This window comes from Bubalus kerabau, chromosome X (assembly GCF_029407905.1).
Source record: "Bubalus kerabau isolate K-KA32 ecotype Philippines breed swamp buffalo chromosome X, PCC_UOA_SB_1v2, whole genome shotgun sequence".
In the NCBI taxonomy this organism is placed as follows: domain Eukaryota; kingdom Metazoa; phylum Chordata; class Mammalia; order Artiodactyla; family Bovidae; genus Bubalus; species Bubalus kerabau.
In genome coordinates, this window is record NC_073647.1 from 38,054,218 (window position 1) to 38,078,053 (window position 23,836).

Genomic DNA, 23,836 nt, shown 5'->3' on the forward strand with positions numbered 1-23,836 from the left:
TTTAGTCAGCTGATGGACTTCTAGGTTGCTTCCGTGTCCTGGCTATTATTAACAGTGCTGCGATGAACATTGGGGTACCCGTGACTCTTTCAATTCTGGTGTCCTCTGTGTGCATGCCCAGCAGTGGGATTCCTGGGTCATATGGCAGTTCTATTTTCAGTTTTTTAAGGAGTCTCCACACTATTCTCCGTAGTGGCTGTACTCGATTGCATTCCCACCAACAAAGTGAGAGGGTTCCCTTTTTTCCACACCCTCTCCAGCATTTATTGTTTGTAGACTTTTGGGTAACAGCCATTCTGACCAGCGTGAAAGGGTACCTCAAGGTCGTCTGGATTTGCATTTCTCTGATAATAAGTGATGTTGAGCATCTCTTCATGTGTTTGTTAGCCATCTGTATGACTTCTTTGGAGAAATGTGTGTTTAGTTCATCGGCCCGTTTTTTGAATTGGTCATTTCTTGGTCTGCAATTGAGCTGTGGGAGCAGCTTTTATATTTTTGAGATTATTTCTTCGTCAGCTGCTTTGTTTGCTCTTACTTCCTCCCATTCTGAAGGCTGTCTTTTCACCTTGCTTATACTTTCCTTTGTTGTGCAAAAGCTTTTGAATTTAATTTGGCCCTATTCATTTACTTGTGCTATTTTGCTATACAATTTGGTCCTGTTCATTTATTTCCACTACTCTGAGAGGTGGGTCATAGAGTATCCTGCTGTGATTTATGTCAGAGTGTGTTTTGCCTATGTTTGCCTCTAGGAGTTTTATAGTTTCTGGTCTTAAGTTTCGATCTTTAATCCATTTTGAATTTATTTTGTGTATGGTGTTAGACAGTGTTCTAGTTTCATTCTTTTACTAGTGGTTGACCATTTTTCCCAGCACCTCTTCTTAAAGAGGTTGTCTTTTCTCCATTGTCTATTCTTGCCTCCTTTGTCAAATATAAGGTGTCCATAGGCGCGTGGATTTATCTCTGGGCTTTCTATTTTGTTCCCTTGATCTGTATTTCTGCCTCTGTGCCAGTATCATACTGTTTTTTTTTTTGTTTTTTTTTTTTTTTTGTTTTTTTTTTTTTTTTTTCAGTTGTCCTAGTACCATTTATTAAAGGACCCATCCCTTCCCTATGGACTTAATATGTTTGTTGTTCAGTCACTTAAGTTGTGTCTGAGTCTTTGTGACCTCGTGGACTGCAATTCACCAGGCTTCCCTGTCCTTCACTATTTCCCTAATTTTGCTCAAACTCATGTCCATTGAGTCGGTAATGCCATCTGATCATCTCATCCTCTATTGTCCCCTTGTCCTCTTGCCTTCAATCTTTCCCAGCATGAGACTTTTTGCTAATGAGTCAGTTCTTCGCATCAGGTGGCCAAAGTATCGCAGCTTCAACTTCAGCATCATTCCTTCCAATGAATATTCAGTGTTCATTTCCTTTAGAATTGACTGGTTTGATCTCCTTGCTGTCCAAGGGAGTCTCAAGAATCTTCTCCATCTCCACAACTTGAAAGCATCCATTCTTCAGTGCTCAGTATTCTTTATGGTCCAACTCTCAGATCCATACATAGCTACTGGAAAAACCATAGCTTTAACTATATGAATCTTTGTTGGCAAGTGATGTCTCTGCTTTTTAATTCATTGTCTAGGTTTGTCATAACTTTTCTTCCAAGGAGCAGCATCTTTTAATTTCATGGCTGCAGTCACTGTCTGTAGTGATTTTAGAGCCCAAGAAAAGAAAATCTGTCACTGTTTCCACTTTTTCTCCTCTATTTGCCATGAAGTGATGGGACCAGATGCCATGATCTTAGTTTTTTGAATGTTGAGTTTTAAGCCAGCCTTTTGACTCTCCCCTTTCACTTTCATCATGAGGCTCTTTAGTTCCTCTTCACTTTCTGCCATTAGAGTGGTTTCATCTGCACATCTAAGGTTGTTGGTATGTCTCCTGACAATCTTGATTCCAGCTTGTGATTCATCCAGCCTGGCTTTTTGCATGATGTATGCTGCATATAAGTTAAATAAGCAGGGTGACAATATACAGCCTTGACATAATTCTTCCCCAATTTGGAACCAGTTTGTTATTCCATGTTCAGTTTTAACTGTTGCTTCTTGACCTGCATAGAGGTTTCTCAGGAGGCAGGTAAGGTGAACTGGTATTCCCATCTCTTGAAGAATTTTCCAGTTTGCTGTGAGCCACACAGTCAAAGGTTTAGTGTAGTCAATGAAGCAGAAGTAGATGTTTTTCTGTAATTCCTTTGCTTTTTCTATGAGCCAGTTTATACTGTTTTGATGACTGTAGCTTTGTAGTAGAGCCTGAAGTCAGGTAGGTTGATTCCTCCAGTTCCATTCTTCTTTGGCAAGGTTGCTTTGGGCTATTCCAGGTTTTCTGTATTTCCATACAAACTGTGAAGCTATTTGTTCTAGTTCTGTGAAAAATACCATTGGTAGCTTGATAGGGATTGCATTGAATCTATAGATTGCTTTGTGCTGTGTACTCATTTTCACTATATTGATCATTCTGATCCATGAACATGGTATATTTCTCCATCTATCTGTGTGATCTTTGATTTCTTTCATCAGTGCTTTACAGTTTTCTATGTATTGGTCTTTTCTTGGATCATCCAAACAGCAAGAGAGTTCAGAAAAAACATCTATTTCTGCTTTATTGACTATGCCGAAGCCTTTTACTGTGTGGACCACAATAAACTGTGGAAAATTCTGGAAGAGACGGGAATACCAGACCACCTGACCTGCCTCTTGAGAAACTTGTATGCAGGTCAGGAAGCAACAGTTAGAGGTGGACATGGAACAACAGCCTGGTTCCAAATAGGAAAAGGAGTATGTCAAGGCCGTATATTGTGCCCCGACTCATTTATCTTCTATGCAGTGTACAACATGAGAAACGCTGGGCTGGAAGAAGCACACGCTGGACTCAAGATTGCCGGGAGAAATATCAATAACCTCAGATATGCAGATGACACCACCCTTATGGCAGAAAGTGAAGAGGAACTAAAAAGGCTCTGCATGAAAGTGAAAGAGGAGAGTGAAAAAGTTGGCTTAAAACTCAACATTCAGAAAACGCAGATCATGGCATCTGGTCCCATCACTTCATGGGACATAGACGGGGAAACAGTGGAACCAGTGTCAGGCTTTCTTCTTTGGGCTCCAAAACCACTGCAGATGGTGACTGCTGCCATGAAAGGGAAAGACGCTTACTCCTTGGAAGAAAACTATGATCCACCTAGACAGTGTATTAAAAGGAAGAGACATTACTTTACCGACAAAGGTCCATATGTCAAAGCTAAGTTTTCCCAACAGTCATCAGGTATGCATGGGAGAGTTGGACCATAAAGAAAGCTGAGCACTGAAGAACTGATGGTTTTGAACTGTGGTGTTGGGGAAGACTCTCGAGAGTCCCTTGGATTGCAAGGAAATCAATGCAGTCAATGCTAGAGGAAATCAGTCCTGAATATTCATTGGAAGGACTAATGCTGAAGCTCCAATACTTTGGCCATCTGAGGCAAAGACTGGCTCATTGGAAAAGACCCTGATGCAGGGAAAGATTGAAGGCCAGAGGAGAAGGGGACGTCAAAGGATGAGATGGTTGGATGGCATCACCATCTTGATGGGCTTGAATTTTAAGCAAGCTCTGGGAGTTGGTGATGGACAGTGAAGCCTGATGTGCTGCACACAATAGGGTCTCAGAGAGTCAGAATTGACTGAGCCATTGAACGGAACTGATTGCAATTGGGAAAGTATTTTGAGCACAGATCCTGACATGTCTGAAGTAGAACAGAAAAAGAAGTTTGTTTAACATGGAAATATGAGTAGGGTCAGCAGGAACTCTGTGTGTGTGTGTGTGTGTGTGTGTGTGTGTGTGTGTGATGGGGCAGGTAGGAGGATGGATGAGCAGACAGCACGATGGGGCTGTTTTACAGCAATTGTTTCTCTCTGATAGTGAGCTGATTCTCAGAATGAGCTCTTAAGGGAGACAGAAAACTTTGAATCTTAGCGCTTGCTCAAGTTTGGGCAAAAGCTGAAGTTCAGAGGAGAGAAGCTTGGCTAAAGTTTAGCCAAGCCGAGTCATCGTGTATTTTATGGATAATTGTGAGCAGTTGGCCAGTCTCTGCCGTTGTTTAAGAGAGGCAAAGTCTGTCCTTAGACAATACCGTTGTTATTCAAATTGCAAGTCCATGTGCCTGACGCAGAAGGAGGCCCATCAAAACTTAACCTTAAAGTTTGGAACAGAGAAAGTTGATTAAAGATTCATACAAGGAGATGGGTGGTTCATGCCCTAAGACCCCAAAGTTAGTAAAAGTTTTCAGTAAGTGCATGTACAATTAAATGTTAGGGAGAGTGGTGGTAAGTTGCTGCAGACTTCTTGGTGTCATACCCTTTGTGCTTAAGGTTAGGTCATGGTCAGGTAATGAGGTTCCTATAAACCTGTACTAGATGAATGTTATTCTCTGTCCTGACAAGAAAGGGCAGTCTCAAGGCACAGCTTTCACCCTGCAATGTCCCAGTGCTGGTTAAGGGGAAGCAGATCTCAGCCAGCAGCTCCTTCAGTGCCAGGTTCCCATACTCTCCCCAGCCGTCATCCCTGACGGAGACAGGCATCCAACATAATAGGTCCTCAGTTTCCGTCCTCAGGGCATCCATATGGGGAGACCAGTTCTCACAGTCTGAGACCCAGATAGAAAACCACTGCTAGTAGGTCGCAGCGACAGGGATGCGGGAGAGGTACACTGCTCCTCAAGGCTTTGGCCAAGGCTAGTGGAGGGCCTTAGTGAGGGCTATGGAGGGCTACAACATCTAGTCCCCAGTGTATTCCCTGGGCCCTCCAGCTCACCCACTGGCCCAAATCTGCTTGAGCTCCAGGGCCTCCAGAATGAGGCCTGAATCTGCCTCTTATCTCAGTCTCCTCCTGATGACCGCCACACCACCCTTGACTTAATCACTTTCCTTATGGCCCCCTCATTGATAGTAAGTAACCTGTGGGCAGGGCCCACTGTGGTGCTGACCAACAGCTAAGCAGGACAACTAATGGTCACTCATTGACAGTTGGCTGCTTGTGAATGGGGCCCTCTGAGGCACCAAGCAATGTTTGAACAGCACCTGTTGCCTAGGGACAGGATGGCTTGAAATGAAGCACACCAATGGCTTCCTGTTAAGGGCTGTCCTCATCCTGCTCTGTTACACTGCAAAGAGTAGAAGAATCACTGTGAATTTAAGGTTTGTCAAAGGAGTTTTCAGGGTGGGCTGGACTTCACAATCTTGTGGGCTTTGAACTATTTATACTATATGCTGAGCATGTGATCAAGTGGCAGCTGTTGGAGAGGCATAGAGGTGACAGCACTGGTGACAGCTAGGCCTGGGAATATAAAGAAAACTATGATATGCAAAAGTTAACTAATTATGTGAAATCAAATCTGAGGTCGGAAATGAGTCAATCAAAAAGATTCCAGCACACTGGACCCAAAGTGTCCTTATGTAACAGAGCACAGCCCTTCGCAGGTAGCCATTGCTGTGCCTTATTACTCTGCATCCTGTTACTAGGCAACAGGGCTTGCTCTTCCATTGGTCAGTGCCTCATGGACCCCACCCACAAGCAACCAACTATCACTGAGCTACCTGCAGGTACTTGTCCTGCTCAGCTCTTGGTCAGGCCTGCAATGGGCCCTACCTCCTGATAACTGACAAGGAGGGATGACTGGGGAAATGATTTAGTCAAGACTCAGTGGAAGAGTGGTGAACTGATTTTGACTTTGAGCACTTTCCTTAAAAAAATAATAATAATAATAATAATAATAATCAGGAATGTATTTCTGATAGATGGAGCAAGTTGAGTTTCCTTGCTGAATATGAGAGTTGAAGTATCCCAACAAAATTTAGTGGAGGAGACATGTAGAAGTGTCTTTGTTCTGATGTGTACTCTGAGGGAGACTGTGTATTAAACTTTGGGCAACAGACTGAGCATTCACCAAGTCTGGGGGTCGTTAAAGCTCATGACAGGAGATCAAACACCCAACCTGTTCTTAATTACCCTTTGCCACCTTAAGTGCTTGCTCTTAAGTTCCTTAAGCACCTCAGGAACCCCCAACAGGCAGAAGGTGGGCTAGAGATGAAGTGATTACTCTGAAAGCCTGAAGTGGGACAGAAAGGGTTTGGCAGATGTTTTCAGAGGGATGAAGGAGGCAGGAGTGTTGAAATGGCACATATAAGTCAAAGGATAAAGGGAACTGAAAGGAAGTTTGAAGGTCATGAGGAGAAACACCATGGCCCTGAATCACCACTGCCCAGAATCAGACACACAGAGGTGTCATCAATGGAGAAGTTATAAAATGGCCTCCCTCAGCATCCACTAGCCCATGTTGATGGGCACAGTGGTACATTGTGATGTCTAAGCCCCCCAAGATGCTATTGGCTGGGGTGGTGCCTAACTGACCAATCAGGTTGAAGGGTGTGGCTCCTCATTGTCCTGAAAGGGTATAAATAGGAAGACCAGAGGCAGAGATTCTAGGTTAGGCCACTTCTTGGCATCATCCTGACTAAGGGAATCAGGAACCCACGGCAGTCAAGAAGAGTTACAAGGCGGTTTGCCTCAAGGATGAATGGACAAAAGAAGACCCTTTGTCAACGGAGGTACCGAGGCAGTGTGAAAGTAAGATGATTCCAACTAAGCTCCCCATGTTCTCCATTGACTTTGCTGCCCCAAACCTCTACCCACCCTTGCCTGGCACAAAAGCCCTCATGAGCCCTCATCCCTTTTTCATGAAATCTCCCTTCCAAATCCGCTTTTTTCTTTCCTAAAGTCTCATACCCTTGTCTTGTCTTTCCAGGCACGAAATATGACCATGAGGGTCAGAAGACCTCTTCAAGGAACCTTGAGAAAGAAAATCCGACCATATGCCACTCAGTCGAAGAAGGTGAAGACAACCAGAAAACCCAACTGTTTTCTCCGTTCCTGTGCACGTAAGAAACTGAATCAAAGCCGTAAAAGGTACCAAAATATGAGGAGGGATCAAAGAAGGAGGCAGAATCCAAAGAGAAGATAAGCTCAGCCGCCCCAGAATAAGAGACCCTGGAGTAGTACAAGCTGGGCAGCCAGTAACTGACTCGAAAAGGTCAGACAGTGTAGAACTGTGCCTCCAGAGGTCTGCTTTCGTAGAAATGGCCAACCAAGGAAAGACTCTCACACTAACATAGTAAACTGATGGCTGCAATTACAATAAACATCAAATGGGGAAAAGATATTTGCGTGTGTGTGAATTTTCTGATGGAAGGGAGGGAAAGAAGAGAAGAGGTGGGCACTGGAGATGGGAGGGATATGGGGTCCCGAGAGGTTGGGGAACAGACCCTCGGGTCCCCAGTTAGCCAGAGAGTAGTGGTCTGGATTGGGTCAGGAGTCTGCACTGAAGATGGATAACCCTGATTAACATTTGATTTCAAGGGCAAGGAGTAGTGGTATGGTGTTACAGCCTTTGTTTGGGGTGTGGAATGACATTAGGGTCTAGATTGCCAGACCCAGAAAGGAAGAGGTTGTCACATAGGGGTGGTGAATGTGAAAGTCCCCCCGAGAAAGGTAGGCAGGAATCACCTCCTGGCCACCTACCTCATAAAAGGGATTGTTGCATCACTCACCTATGCTGTCGGCTAAAGGTGCTCAGAAGGCACGAAGTGCTGATACACCTAAAACTCACAAATAGCACTCCCAGGGAGTACAATAATGTTTGGAGGGAACAAATCAAATAATGACTAGGACACCTTTTTGCTAAGAAAATTTTGGGAGCAATGTATTCCCAAAGGAAGAGCAGTGATGGTGGCCCAATCCCAGTGCACGTTACAAACAGGATCACCACTCACAGAGAATTTTTCTTTCCCCCCGGGGGGCACTATGCAGGTTGTGGAAGCATGGTTCCCTGAACAGCGATTGAACCCGTGCCCTTCTAGGGAAAGCACAGAGTCCTAACCACTGGACAGTCATGGAAGTCTGTACAGTGAATTTTTACATAAGAACTAACATGAGACTGAGTAAAAGCTGGTCTTTTAATGATCACCATACCCTAGGATTTCAAAATAACTACACTCGTAAAACATTCTTCCCCAATAAAGTCTTTTGTTAGTCCAAATTCTACAAGTTTATCATGGTTTAAAGAAAGAGTACGAGATATTTAATTTGGTGTTAACTTTCATTTTGAAATGTTTTAAAAGGTCCAAGGAATAGTCAAACAATTATGGAGGTACATAAGGCAGTCTCTGACCATAAGAATCCTGCGTGTCTTCAGAAAGCTTTTTAGAAACAACTAAAACACAGAGTTTCAACATAGGCATCAAACGAGTTGAGTTCAGATTTTAACTCAACGATATGTTATCTTTTATCTGGACTGCAGCTCCCTAATTAAATCTTTCTGGCACTCTAACTCCTGGAAGACCCCAGTGATGATTCACAGTCAGTCACTGAATGTGATTTAAAATCAATAAAAGTGAAAGACCCCCTGGGTGTGCTGTCCTTTCTTTCCGTTTTTCTTTTTTTGAGTTCTTTTTTCTAAATTCATTTGTTTTGCTTTGAGGCTAATTACTTTGCAATATTGTAGTGGTTTTTGCCATACATTGACATGAATCAGCCCTGGGTGTCCATGGGTTCGCCATCCTGAATCCCCCCTCCCACCTCCCTCCCCATCCCATGCCTCAGGGTCATCCCAGTGCACCAGCCCTGAGCACCTAGTCTCATGCATCAAACCTGGACTGGTGATCTGGTTCACATAGAATAATATACATGTTTCAATGCTCTTCTCTCAAATCATCCTACCCTCGCCTTCTCCCACGGAGTCCAAAAGACTCTTCTATACATCTGTGTCTCTTTTGCTCTCTCGCATATAGGGTCATCATTGCCATCTTTCTAAATTCCATATATATGTGTTTGTGTACTGTATTGGCGTGTTTCTTTCTGACGTCCTTCACTCAGTATAATAGGCTCCCGTTTCATCCACCTCTTTCGAACTGATTCAAACGTATTCTTTGTAATGGATGAGGTACATTCCATTGTGTATATGTACACCAGCTTTCTTATCCTTTAGTCAGCTGATGGACTTCTAGGTTGCTTCCGTGTCCTGGCTATTATTAACAGTGCTGCGATGAACATTGGGGTACCCGTGACTCTTTCAATTCTGGTGTCCTCTGTGTGCATGCCCAGCAGTGGGATTCCTGGGTCATATGGCAGTTCTATTTTCAGTTTTTTAAGGAGTCTCCACACTATTCTCCGTAGTGACTGTACTCGATTGCATTCCCACCAACAAAGTGAGAGGGTTCCCTTTTTTCCACACCCTCTCCAGCATTTATTGTTTGTAGACTTTTGGGTAACAGCCATTCTGACCAGCGTGAAAGGGTACCTCAAGGTCGTCTGGATTTGCATTTCTCTGATAATAAGTGATGTTGAGCATCTCTTCATGTGTTTGTTAGCCATCTGTATGACTTCTTTGGAGAAATGTGTGTTTAGTTCATCGGCCCGTTTTTTGAATTGGTCATTTCTTGGTCTGCAATTGAGCTGTGGGAGCAGCTTTTATATTTTTGAGATTATTTCTTCGTCAGCTGCTTTGTTTGCTCTTACTTCCTCCCATTCTGAAGGCTGTCTTTTCACCTTGCTTATACTTTCCTTTGTTGTGCAAAAGCTTTTGAATTTAATTTGGCCCTATTCATTTACTTGTGCTATTTTGCTATACAATTTGGTCCTGTTCATTTATTTCCACTACTCTGAGAGGTGGGTCATAGAGTATCCTGCTGTGATTTATGTCAGAGTGTGTTTTGCCTATGTTTGCCTCTAGGAGTTTTATAGTTTCTGGTCTTAAGTTTCGATCTTTAATCCATTTTGAATTTATTTTGTGTATGGTGTTAGACAGTGTTCTAGTTTCATTCTTTTACTAGTGGTTGACCATTTTTCCCAGCACCTCTTCTTAAAGAGGTTGTCTTTTCTCCATTGTCTATTCTTGCCTCCTTTGTCAAATATAAGGTGTCCATAGGCGCGTGGATTTATCTCTGGGCTTTCTATTTTGTTCCCTTGATCTGTATTTCTGCCTCTGTGCCAGTATCATACTGTTTTTTTTTTTTTTTTTTTTTTTGTTGCTGTTGTTTTTTTTTTTTCAGTTGTCCTAGTACCATTTATTAAAGGACCCATCCCTTCCCTATGGACTTAATATGTTTGTTGTTCAGTCACTTAAGTTGTGTCTGAGTCTTTGTGACCTCGTGGACTGCAATTCACCAGGCTTCCCTGTCCCTCACTATTTCCCTAATTTTGCTCAAACTCATGTCCATTGAGTCGGTAATGCCATCTGATCATCTCATCCTCTATTGTCCCCTTGTCCTCTTGCCTTCAATCTTTCCCAGCATGAGACTTTTTGCTAATGAGTCAGTTCTTCGCATCAGGTGGCCAAAGTATCGCAGCTTCAACTTCAGCATCATTCCTTCCAATGAATATTCAGTGTTCATTTCCTTTAGAATTGACTGGTTTGATCTCCTTGCTGTCCAAGGGAGTCTCAAGAATCTTCTCCATCTCCACAACTTGAAAGCATCCATTCTTCAGTGCTCAGTATTCTTTATGGTCCAACTCTCAGATCCATACATAGCTACTGGAAAAACCATAGCTTTAACTATATGAATCTTTGTTGGCAAGTGATGTCTCTGCTTTTTAATTCATTGTCTAGGTTTGTCATAACTTTTCTTCCAAGGAGCAGCATCTTTTAATTTCATGGCTGCAGTCACTGTCTGTAGTGATTTTAGAGCCCAAGAAAAGAAAATCTGTCACTGTTTCCACTTTTTCTCCTCTATTTGCCATGAAGTGATGGGACCAGATGCCATGATCTTAGTTTTTTGAATGTTGAGTTTTAAGCCAGCCTTTTGACTCTCCCCTTTCACCTTCATCATGAGGCTCTTTAGTTCCTCTTCACTTTCTGCCATTAGAGTGGTTTCATCTGCACATCTAAGGTTGTTGGTATGTCTCCTGACAATCTTGATTCCAGCTTGTGATTCCTCCAGCCTGGCTTTTTGCATGATGTATGCTGCATATAAGTTAAATAAGCAGGGTGACAATATACAGCCTTGACATAATTCTTCCCCAATTTGGAACCAGTTTGTTATTCCATGTTCAGTTTTAACTGTTGCTTCTTGACCTGCATAGAGGTTTCTCAGGAGGCAGGTAAGGTGAACTGGTATTCCCATCTCTTGAAGAATTTTCCAGTTTGCTGTGAGCCACACAGTCAAAGGTTTAGTGTAGTCAATGAAGCAGAAGTAGATGTTTTTCTGTAATTCCTTTGCTTTTTCTATGAGCCAGTTTATACTGTTTTGATGACTGTAGCTTTGTAATAGAGCCTGAAGTCAGGTAGGTTGATTCCTCCAGTTCCATTCTTCTTTGGCAAGGTTGCTTTGGGCTATTCCAGGTTTTCTGTATTTCCATACAAACTGTGAAGCTATTTGTTCTAGTTCTGTGAAAAATACCATTGGTAGCTTGATAGGGATTGCATTGAATCTATAGATTGCTTTGTGCTGTGTACTCATTTTCACTATATTGATCATTCTGATCCATGAACATGGTATATTTCTCCATCTATCTGTGTGATCTTTGATTTCTTTCATCAGTGCTTTACAGTTTTCTATGTATTGGTCTTTTCTTGGATCATCCAAACAGCAAGAGAGTTCAGAAAAAACATCTATTTCTGCTTTATTGACTCTGCCGAAGCCTTTTACTGTGTGGACCACAATAAACTGTGGAAAATTCTGGAAGAGACGGGAATACCAGACCACCTGACCTGCCTCTTGAGAAACTTGTATGCATTTCAGGAAGAAACAGTTAGAGGTGGACATGGAACAACAGCCTGGTTCCAAATAGGAAAAGGAGTATGTCAAGGCCGTATATTGTGCCCCGACTCATTTATCTTCTATGCAGTGTACAACATGAGAAACGCTGGGCTGGAAGAAGCACACGCTGGACTCAAGATTGCCGGGAGAAATATCAATAACCTCAGATATGCAGATGACACCACCCTTATGGCAGAAAGTGAAGAGGAACTAAAAAGGCTCTGCATGAAAGTGAAAGAGGAGAGTGAAAAAGTTGGCTTAAAACTCAACATTCAGAAAACGCAGATCATGGCATCTGGTCCCATCACTTCATGGGACATAGACGGGGAAACAGTGGAACCAGTGTCAGGCTTTCTTCTTTGGGCTCCAAAACCACTGCAGATGGTGACTGCAGCCATGAAAGGGAAAGACGCTTACTCCTTGGAAGAAAACTATGATCCACCTAGACAGTGTATTAAAAGGAAGAGACATTACTTTACCGACAAAGGTCCATATGTCAAAGCTAAGTTTTCCCAACAGTCATCAGGTATGCATGGGAGAGTTGGACCATAAAGAAAGCTGAGCACTGAAGAACTGATGGTTTTGAACTGTGGTGTTGGGGAAGACTCTCGAGAGTGCCTTGGATTGCAAGGAAATCAATGCAATCAATGCTAGAGGAAATCAGTCCTGAATATTCATTGGAAGGACTAATGCTGAAGCTCCAATACTTTGGCCATCTGAGGCAAAGACTGGCTCCTTGGAAAAGACCCTGATGCAGGGAAAGATTGAAGGCCAGAGGAGAAGGGGACGTCAAAGGATGAGATGGTTGGATGGCATCACCATCTTGATGGGCTTGAATTTTAAGCAAGCTCTGGGAGTTGGTGATGGACAGTGAAGCCTGATGTGCTGCACACAATAGCGTCTCAGAGAGTCAGAATTGACTGAGCCATTGAACGGAACTGATTGCAATTGGAAAAGTATTTTGAGCACAGATCCTGACATGTCTGAAGAAGAAGAGAAAAAGAAGTTTGTTTAACATGGAAATATGAGTAGGGTCAGCAGGAACTCTGTGTGTGTGTGTGTGTGTGTGTGTGTGTGTGTGTGTGTGATGGGGCAGGTAGGAGGATGGATGAGCAGACAGCATGATGGGGCTGTTTTACAGCAATTGTTTCTCTCTGATAGTGAGCTGATTCTCAGAATGAGCTGTTAAGGGAGACAGAAAACTTTGAATCTTAGCGCTTGCTCAAGTTTGGGCGAAAGCTGAAGTTCAGAGGAGAGAAGCTTGGCTAAAGTTTAGCCAAGCCGAGTCATCGTGTATTTTATGTATAATTGTGAGCAGTTGGCCAGTCTCTGCCGTTGTTTAAGAGAGGCAAAGTCTGTCCTTAGACAATACCGTTGTTATTCAAATTGCAAGTCCATGTGCCTGACGCAGAAGGAGGCCCATCAAAACTTAACCTTAAAGTTTGGAACAGAGAAAGTTGATTAAAGATTCATACAAGGAGATGGGTGGTTCATGCCCTAAGACCCCAAAGTTAGTAAAAGTTTTCAGTAAGTGCATGTACAATTAAATGTTAGGGAGAGTGGTGGTAAGTTGCTGCAGACTTCTTGGTGTCATACCCTTTGTGCTTAAGGTTAGGTCATGGTCAGGTAATGAGGTTCCTATAAACCTGTACTAGATGAATGTTATTCTCTGTCCTGACAAGAAAGGGCAGTCTCAAGGCACAGCTTTCACCCTGCAATGTCCCAGTGCTGGTTAAGGGGAAGCAGATCTCAGCCAGCAGCTCCTTCAGTGCCAGGTTCCCACACTCTGCCCAGCCGTCATCCCTGACGGAGACAGGCATCCAACATAATAGGTCCTCAGTTTCCGTCCTCAGGGCATCCATATGGGGAGACCAGTTCTCACAGTCTGAGACCCAGATAGAAAACCACTGCTAGTAGGTCGCAGCGACAGGGATGCGGGAGAGGTACACTGCTCCTCAAGGCTTTGGCCAAGGCTAGTGGAGGGCCTTAGTGAGGGCTATGGAGGGCTACAACATCTAGTCCCCAGTGTATTCCCTGGGCCCTCCAGCTCACCCACTGGCCCAAATCTGCGTGAGCTCCAGGGCCTCCAGAATGAGGCCTGAATCTGCCTCTTATCTCAGTCTCCTCCTGATGACCGCCACACCACCCTTGACTTAATCACTTTCCCTATGGCCCCCTCATTGATAGTAAGTAACCTGTGGGCAGGGCCCACTGTGGTGCTGACCAACAGCTAAGCAGGACAACTAATGGTCACTCATTGACAGTTGGCTGCTTGTGAATGGGGCCCTCTGAGGCACCAAGCAATGTTTGAACAGCACCTGTTGCCTAGGGACAGGATGGCTTGAAATGAAGCACACCAATGGCTTCCTGTTAAGGGCTGTGCTCATCCTGCTCTGTTACACTGCAAAGAGTAGAAGAATCACTGTGAATTTAAGGTTTGTCAAAGGAGTTTTCAGGGTGGGCTGGACTTCACAATCTTGTGGGCTTTGAACTATTTATACTATATGCTGAGCATGTGATCAAGTGGCAGCTCTTGGAGAGGCATAGAGGTGACAGCACTGGTGACAGCTAGGCCTGGGAATATAATGAAAAGTATGATATGCAAAAGTCAACTAATTATGTGAAATCAAATCTGAGGTCGGAAATGAGTCAATCAAAAAGATTCCAGCACACTGGACCCAAAGTGTCCTTATGTAACAGAGCACAGCCCTTCGCAGGTAGCCATTGCTGTGCCTTATTACTCTGCATCCTGTTACTAGGCAACAGGGCTTGCTCTTCCATTGGTCAGTGCCTCATGGACCCCACCCACAAGCAACCAACTATCACTGAGCTACCTGCAGGTACTTGTCCTGCTCAGCTCTTGGTCAGGCCTGCAATGGGCCCTACCTACTGATAACTGACAAGGAGGGATGACTGGGGAAATGATTTAGTCAAGACTCAGTGGAAGAGTGGTGAACTGATTTTGACTTTGAGCACTTTCCTTAAAAAAAAAAAATAATAATAATAATAATCAGGAATGTATTTCTTATACATGGGGCAAGTTGAATTTCCTGGCTCAATATGAGAGTTGAATTGTCCCAACAAAATTTAGTGGAGGAGACATGTAGAAGTGTCTTTGTTCTGATGTGCACACTGAAGGAGACTGTGTATTAAACTTTGGGCAACAGACTTAGCATTTACCAAGTCTGGGGGTCGTTAAAGCTCATCACAGGAGATCAAACACCCAACCTGTTCTTAATTCCCTTTTTCCAACTTAAGTGCTTGCTCTTAAGTTCCTTAAGCCCCTCAGGAACCCCTAACAGGCAGAAGGTGGGCTAGAGATGAAGTGATTACTCTGAAAGGCTGAAGTGGGACAGAAAGGGTTTGGCAGATGTTTACAGAGGGATGAAGGAGGCAAATGGCACATATAAGTCAAAGGATAAAGGGAACTGAAAGGAAGTTTGAAGGTCATGAGGAGAAACACCGTGGCCCTGAATCACCACTCCCCAGAATCAGACACACAGAGGTGTCAACAGTGGAGAAGTTATAAAATGGCCTCCTTCAGCATCCACTAGCCCATGTTGATGGGCACAGGGGTACATTGTGAGGTCTAAGCCCCCCAAGATGCTATTGGCTGGGGTGGTGCCTAACTGACCAATCAGATTGAAGGGTGTGGCTCCTCATTGTCCTGAAAGGGTATAAATAGGGAGACCAGAGGCAGAGATTCTAGGTTAAGCCACTTCTTGGCATCATCCTGACTAAGGGAATCAGGAACCCACGGCAGTCAAGGAGAGTTACAAGGCGGCTTGCCTCAAGGATGAATGGACAAAAGAAGACCCTTTGTCAACGGATATACCGAGGCAGTGTGAAAGTAAGATGATTCTAACTAAGCTCCCCATGTTCTTCATTGACTTTGCTGCCCCAAACCTCTACCCACCCTTGCCTGGCACAAAAGCCCTCATTAGCCCACATCCCTTTCTCATGAAATCTCCCTTCCAACTACGCTTTTCTCTTTCCTAAAGTCTCATACCCTTTTCTTTTCTTTCCAGGCACGAAATATGACCATGAGGGTCAGAAGACCTCTTCAAGGAACCTTGAGAAAGAAAATCCGACCATATGCCACTCAGTCAAAGAAGGTGAAGAAAACCAGAAAACCCAACTGTTTTCCCTGTTCCTGTGCACGTAAGAAATTGAATCAAAGCCGTAAAAGTTACCAAAATATGAGGCAATATCAAAGAAGGAGGCAGAATCCAAAGAGAAGATAAGCTCAGCCGCCCCAGAATAAGAGACCCTGGAGAAGTACAAGCTTGGCAGCCAGTAACTGACTCGAAAAGGTCAGACAGTGTAGAACTGTGCCTCCAGAGGTCTGCTTTCGTAGAAATGGCCAACCAAGGAAAGACTCTCACACTAACATAGTAAACTGATGGCTGCAATTGCAATAAACATCAAATGGGGAAAAGATATTTGCGTGTGTGTGAATTTTCTGATGGAAGGGAGGGAAAGAAGAGAAGAGGTGGGCACTGGAGATGGGAGGGATATGGGGTCCCGAGAGGTTGGGGAACAGACCCTCGGGTCCCCAGTTAGCCAGAGAGTAGTGGTCTGGATTGGGTCAGGAGTCTGCACTGAAGATGGATAACCCTGCTTAACACTTGATGTCAAGGGCAAGGAGTAGTGGTATGGTGTTACAGCCTTTGTTTGGGGTGTGGAATGACATTAGGGTCTAGATTGCCAGACCCAGAAAGGAAGAGGTTGTCACATAGGTGTGGTGAATGGGAAAGTGCCCCCGAGAAAGGTAGGCAGAAATCACCTCCTGGCCACCTACCTCATAAAAGGGATTGTTGCGTCACTCACCTATGCTGTAGGCTAAAGGTGCTCAGGAGGCACGAAGTGCTGATACATCTAAAACCCAAAAATAGCACTCCCAGGGAGTACAATAATGTTTGGAGGGAACAAACCAAATAATGACTAGGACACCTTTTTGCTAAGAAAATTTTGGGAGCAATGTATTCCCAAAGGAAGAGCAGTGGTGGTGGCCCAATCCCAGTGCACGTTACAAACAGGATCACCACTCACAGAGAATTTTTCTTTCCCCCCGTGGGGCACTATTCAGGTTGTGGAAGCATGGTTCCCTGAACAGCGATTGAACCCGTGCCCTTCTAGGGAAAGCACAGAGTCCTAACCACTGGACAGTCATGGAAGTCTGTACAGTGAATTTTTACATAAGAACTAACATAAGACTGAGTAAAAGCTGGTCTTTTAATTATCACCATACCCTAGGATTTCAAAATAATTACACTCGTAAAACCTTCTTCCCCAATAAAGTCTTTTGTTAGTCCAAATTCTACAAGTTTATCATGGTTTAAAGAAAGAGTATGAGATATTTAATTTGGTGTTAACTTTCATTTTGAAATATTTTAAAAGGTCCAAGGAATAGTCAAACAATTATGGAGATACATCAGGCAGTCTCTGACCATAAGTATCCTGCGTGTCTTCAGAAAGCTTTTTACACAGAACTAAAACACAGAGTTTCACCATAGGCATCAAACGAGTTGGGTTCAGATTTTAACTCAACGGTATGTTATCTTTAATCTGGACTGCAGCTTCCTAATTAAATCTTTCTGGCACTCTAACTCCTGGGAGACCCCAGTGATGATTCACAGTCAGTCACTGAATGCGATTTAAATCAATAAAAGTGAAAGACCCCCTGGGTGTGCTGTCCTTTCTTTCCGTTTTTCTTTTTTTGAGTTCTTTTTTCTAAATTCATTTGTTTTGCTTTGAGGCTAATTACGTTGCAATATTGTAGTGGTTTTTGCCATACATTGACATGAATCAGCCCTGGGTGTCCATGGGTTCCCCATCCTGAATCCCCCCTCCCACCTCCCTCCCCATCCCATGCCTCAGGGTCATCCCAGTGCACCAGCCCTGAGCACCTAGTCTCATGCATCAAACCTGGACTGGTGATCTGGTTCACCTAGAATAATATACATGGTTCAATGCTCTTCTCTCCAATCATCCTACCCTCGTCTTCTCCCACGGAGTCCAAAAGACTCTTCTATACATCTGTGTCTCTTTTGCTCTCTCGCATATAGGGTCATCATTGCCATCTTTCTAAATTCCATATATATATGTTAGTGTACTGTACTGTTGTGTTTCTTTCTGACGTCCTTCACTCTGTTTAAGAGGCTCCAGTTTCATCCACCTCATTCGAACTGATTCAAACGTATTCTTTGTAATGGATGAGTTACATTCCATTGTGTATATGTACACCAGCTTTCTTATCCTTTATTCAGCTGATGGACTTCTAGGTTGCTTCCATGTCCTGGCTATTATTAACAGTGCTGCAATGAACATTGGGGTACACGTGATTCTTTGAATTCTAGTGTCCTCGGTCTGCATGCCCAGCAGTGGCATTCCTGGGTCATATGGCAGTTCTATTTTCAGTTTTTTAAGGAGTCTCCACAGTATTCTCCGTAGTGGCTGTACTCAATTGCATTCCCACCAACAATGTGAGAGGGTTCCCTTTTCTCCACACCCTCTCCAGCATTTATTGTTTGTAGATTTTTGGGTAACAGCCATTCTGACCAGCGTGAGAGGGTACCTCAAGGTCGTCTGGATTTGCATTTCCCTGATAATGAGTGATGTTGAGCATCTCTTGATGTGTTTGTTAGCAATCTGTATGTCTTCTTTGGAGAAATGTCTGTTTAGTTCTTCGGCCCGTTTTTCCAATTCGTCATTTCTTGCTCTGCAATTGAGCTGTGGGAGCAGCTTTTATATTTTTGAGATTATTTCTTAGTCAGCTGCTTTGTTTGCTCTTACTTCCTCCCATTCTGAAGGCTGTCTTTTCACCTTGCTTATACTTTCTTTGCTGTGCAAAAGCTTTTGAATTTAATTTGGCCCTATTCATTTACTTGGGCTATTTTGCTATATCATTTGGTCCTGTTCATTTATATCCATTACTCAGGGAGGTGGGTCATAGAGTATCCTGCTGTGATTTATGTCAGAGTGTGTTTTGGCTATGTTTGCCTCTTGGAGTTTTATAATTTCTGGTCTTATGTTTAGATCTTTAATCCATTTTGCATTTATTTTGTGTATGATGTTAGACAGTGTTCTAGTTTCTTTCTTTTACAAGTTGTTGACCATTTTTCCCAGCACCTCTTCTTAAAGTAGTTGTCTATACTCCATTGTCTACTCTTCCCTCCTTTGTCAAATATAAGGTGTCCATAGGCGCGTGGGTTTATCTCTGGGCTTTCTATTTTGTTCCCTTGGTCTGTATTTCTGCCTCTGTGCCAGTACCATACTGTTTTGTTGACTGTAGCTTTGTAGTAGAGCCTGAAGTCAGGTAGGTTGATTGCTCCAGTTCCATTCTTTTTTGTCAAGGTTTCTTTGGGCTATTCCAGGTTTTCTGTATTTCCATACAAACTGTGAAGCTATTTGTTCTAGTTCTGTGAAAAATACCATTGATAGCTTGATAGGGATTGCATTGAATCTATAGATTGCTTTGTGCTGTGTACTCATTTTCACTATATTGATCATTCTGATCCATGAACATGGAATATTTCTCCATCTATCTGTGTGAACTTTGATTTCTTTCATCAGTGCTTTACAGTTTTCTATGTATTGGTCTTTTCTTGGATCATCCAAACAGCAAGAGAGTTCAGAAAAAAACATCTATTTCTGCTTTATTGACTATGCCGAAGCCTTTGACTGCGTGGACAACAATAAACTGTGGAAAATTCTGGAAGAGACGGGAATACCAGACCACCTGACCTGCCTCTTGAGAAACTTGTATGCAGGTCAGGAAGCAACAGTTAGAGGTGGACATGGAACCACATCCTGGTTCCAAATAGGAAAAGGAGTATATCAAGGCTGTATATTGTGCCCCGACTCATTTAACTTCTATGCAGAGTACAACATGAGAAACGCTGGGCTGGAAGAAGCACACGCCGGTCTAAAGATTGCCGGGAGAAATATCAATAACCTCAGATATGCAGATGACACCACCCTTATGGCACAAAGTGAAGAGGAACTAAAAAGCCTCTGGATGAAAGAGAAAGAGGAGAGTGAAAAAGTTGGCTTAAAACTCAACATTCAGAAAACGCAGATCATGGCATCTGGTCCCATCACTTCATTGGAAATAGAAGGGGAAACAGTGGAACCAGCGTCAGGCTTTATTTTTGGGGCTTCAAAACCACTGCAGATGGTGACTGAAGCCATGAAAGCGAAAGACGCTTACTCCTTGGAAGAAAAGCTATGACCCACCTAGACAGTGTATTAAAAGGAAGAGACATTACTTTACAGACAAAGGTCCATATGTCAAAGCTAAGTTTTCCCAACAGTCATCAGGTATGCATGGGAGAGTTGGACCATAAAGAAAGCTGAGCACTGAAGAACTGATTGTTTTGAACTGTGGTGTTGGGGAAGACTCTCGAGAGTCCCTTGGATTGCAAGGAAATCAATGCCGTCAATGCTAGAGGAAATCAGTCCTGGATATTCATTGGAAGGACTAATGCTGAAGCTCCAATTCTTTGGCCATCTGAGGAAAAGACTGGCTCAATGGAAAAGACCCTGATGCAGGGAAAGATTGAAGGCCAGAGGAGAAGGGGATGACAAAGGATGAGATGGTTGGATGGCATTACCATCTTCATGGGCTTGAATGTTAAGCAAGTTCTGGGAGTTGGTGATGGACAGTGAAGCCTGATGTGCTGCAGACAATAGGGTCTCAGAGAGCCAGAATTGACTGAGCCATTGAACAGAACTGATTGCAATTGGGAAAGTGTTTTGAGCACAGATCCTGACATGTCTGAAAGTAGAACAGAAAAAGAAGTTTCTTTAACATGGAAGTATGAGTAGGGTCAGCAGGAACTCTGTGTGTGTGTGTGCATGTGTGTGTGTGTGTGTGTGTGTGTGTGATGGGGCCAGTAGGGGGATGGATGAGCAGACAGCATGATGGGGCTGTTTTACAGCAATTGTTTCTCTCTGATAGTGAGCTGATTCTCAGAATGAGCTGTTAAGGGAGACAGAAAAGTTTGAATCTTAGCGCTTGCTCAAGTTTGGGCGAAAGCTGAAGTTCAGAGGAGAGAAGCTTGGCTAAAGTTGAGCCAAGCCGAGTCAGCGTGTATTTTATGGATAATTGTGAGCACTTGGCCAGTCTCTGCCGTTGTTTAAGAGAGGCAATGTCTTTCCTTAGACAATACCGTTGTTATTCAAATTGCAAGTGCATGTGCCTGACGCAGAAGGAGGCCTATCAAAACTTAACCTAAACGTTTGGAACAGAGAAAGGTTGATTAAAGATTCATACAAGGAGCTGGGTGGTTCATGCCCTAAGAACCCAAAGTTAGTAAAACTTTTAAGTAAGTGCATGTAAAATTAAATGTTAGGGAGAGTGGTGGTAAGTTGCTGCAGACTTCTTGGTGTCATACCCTATGTGCTTAAGGTTAGGTCATGGTCAAGTAACGATGTTCCTATAATCCTCTCCTAGATGAATGTTATTCTCTGTCCTGACAAGAAAGGGTAGTCTCAAGGCACATCTTTCACCCTGCAATGTCCTCGTGCTGGTTAAGGGGAAGCAGATCTCAGCCAGCAGCTCCTTCGGTGCCAGGTTCCCACACTCTGCCCAGCCTTCATCCCTGACAGAAACAGGAATCCAACATAATAGGTCCTCAGTGTCCGTCCTCAGGGCATCCATAAGGGGAGACCAGTTCTCACAGACTGAGACCAAGAAAGAAAACCACTGCTAGTAGGTCACAGCGATAGGGATGCGGAAGAGGTACACTGCTCCTCAAGGCTTTGGCCAAGGCTAGTGGAGGGCCTTAGTGAGGGCTATGGAGGGCTACAACATCTAGTCCCCAGTGTATTCCCTGGGCCCTCCAGCTCACCCACTGGCCCAAGTCTGCGTGAGCTCCAGGGGCTCCAGAATGAGGCCTGAATCTGCCTCTTATCTCAGTCTCCTCCTGATGACCTCCACACCACCATAGAATTAATCACTTTCCCAATGGCCCCCTCATTGATAGTAAGTAACCTGTGGGCAGGGCCCACTGTGGTGCTGACCAACAGCTAAGCAGGACAACTAATGGTCACTCATTGACAGTTAGTTGCTTGTGAATGGGGCCCTCTGAGGCACCAAGCAATATTTGAACAGCACCTGTTGCCTAGGGACAGGATGGCTTGAAATGAAGCACACCAATGGCTTCCTGTTAAGGGCTGTGCTCCTCCTGCTCTGTTACACTGCAAAGAGTATAAGAATCACTGTGAATTTAAGGTTTGTCAAAGGAGTTTTCAGGGTGGGCTGGACTTCACATTCTTGTTGGCTTTGAACTATTTATACTATATGCTGAGCATGTGAACATGTGGCAGCTGTTGGAGAGGGATAGAGATGACAGCACTGGTGACAGCTAAGCCTGGGAATATAATGAAGAGTATGATATGCAAAAGTTAACTAATTATGTGAAATCAAATCTGAGGTCGGAAATGAGTCAATCAAAAAGATTCCAGCACACTGGACCCAAAGTGTCCTTATGTAACAGAGCACAGCCCTTCGCAGGTAGCCATTCCTGTGCCTTATTAGTCTGCATCCTGTTACTATGCAGCAGGGCTTGCTCAGCCATTGGTCAGTACCTCATTGGCCCCACCCACAAGCAACCAACTATCACTGAGCTACCTGAAGCTACTTGTCCTGCTCAGCTCTTGGTCAGGCCTGCAATGGGCCCTACCTACTGATAACTGACAAGGAGGGTTGACTGGGAAAATGATTTAGTCAAGACTCTGTGGTAGAGTGGTGAACTGATTTTGAATTTGAGCACTTTCCTTATAAAATTAATAATAATAATAATAATAATCATCATCATCAGGAATGTATTTCTGATAGATGGGGCAAGTTGAGTTTCCTGGCTAAATATGAGAGATGAAGTCTCTCAAAAAAATTTAGTGGAGGAGACATGTAGAAGTGTCCTTTTTCTGATGTGTACTCTGAGGGAGACTGTTTATTAAACCTTGGGGAACAGATTGAGCATTCACCAAGTCTGGGGGTCGTTAAAGCTCATCACAGGAGATCAAACACCCAACCTGTTCTTAATTAACCTTTTCCACCTTAAATGCTTGCTCTTAAGTTCCTTAAGCCCCTCAGGAACCCCCAACAGGCAGAAGGTGGGCTAGAGATGAAGTGATTACTCTGAAAGGCTGAAGTGGGACAGAAAGGGTTTGGCAGATGTTTTCAGAGGGATGAAGGAGGCAGGAGTGTTGAAGTGGCACATATAAGTCAAAGGATAAAGGGAACTGAAAGGAAGTTTGAAGGTCATGAGGAGAAACACCATGGCCCTGAATCACCACTGCCCAGAATCAGACACACAGAGGTGTCAGCAGTGGAGAAGTTATAAAATGGCCTCCCTCAGCATCCACTAGCCCATGTTGATGGGCACAGGGGTACATTGTGATGTCTAAGACCCCCACGATGCTATTGGCTGGGGTGGTGCCTAACTGACCAATCAGATTGAAGGGTGTGGCTCCTCATTGTCCTGAAAGGGTATAAATAGGAAGACCAGAGGCAGAGATTCTAGGTTAGGCCACTTCTTGGCATCATCCTGACTAAGGTAATCAGGAACCCACGGCAGTCAAGAAGAGTTACAAGGCGGTTTGCCTCAAGGATGAATGGACAAAAGAAGACCCTTTGTCAACGGAGGTACCGAGGCAGTGTGAAAGTAAGATGATTCCAACTAAGCTCCCCATGTTCTCCATTGATTTTGCTGCCCCAAACCTCTACCCACCCTTGCCTGGCACAAAAGCCCTCATTAGCCCACATCCCTTTTTCATGGAATCTCCCTTCCAACTCCGCTTTTTTCTTTCCTAAAGTCTCATACCCTTGTCTTGTCTTTCCAGGCACGAAATATGACCATGAGGGTCAGAAGACCTCTTCAAGGAACCTTGAGAAAGAAAATCCGACCATATGCCACTCAGTCGAAGAAGGTGAAGACAACCAGAAAACCCAACTGTTTTCCCTGTTCCTGTGCACGTAAGAAACTGAACCAAAGCCGTAAAAG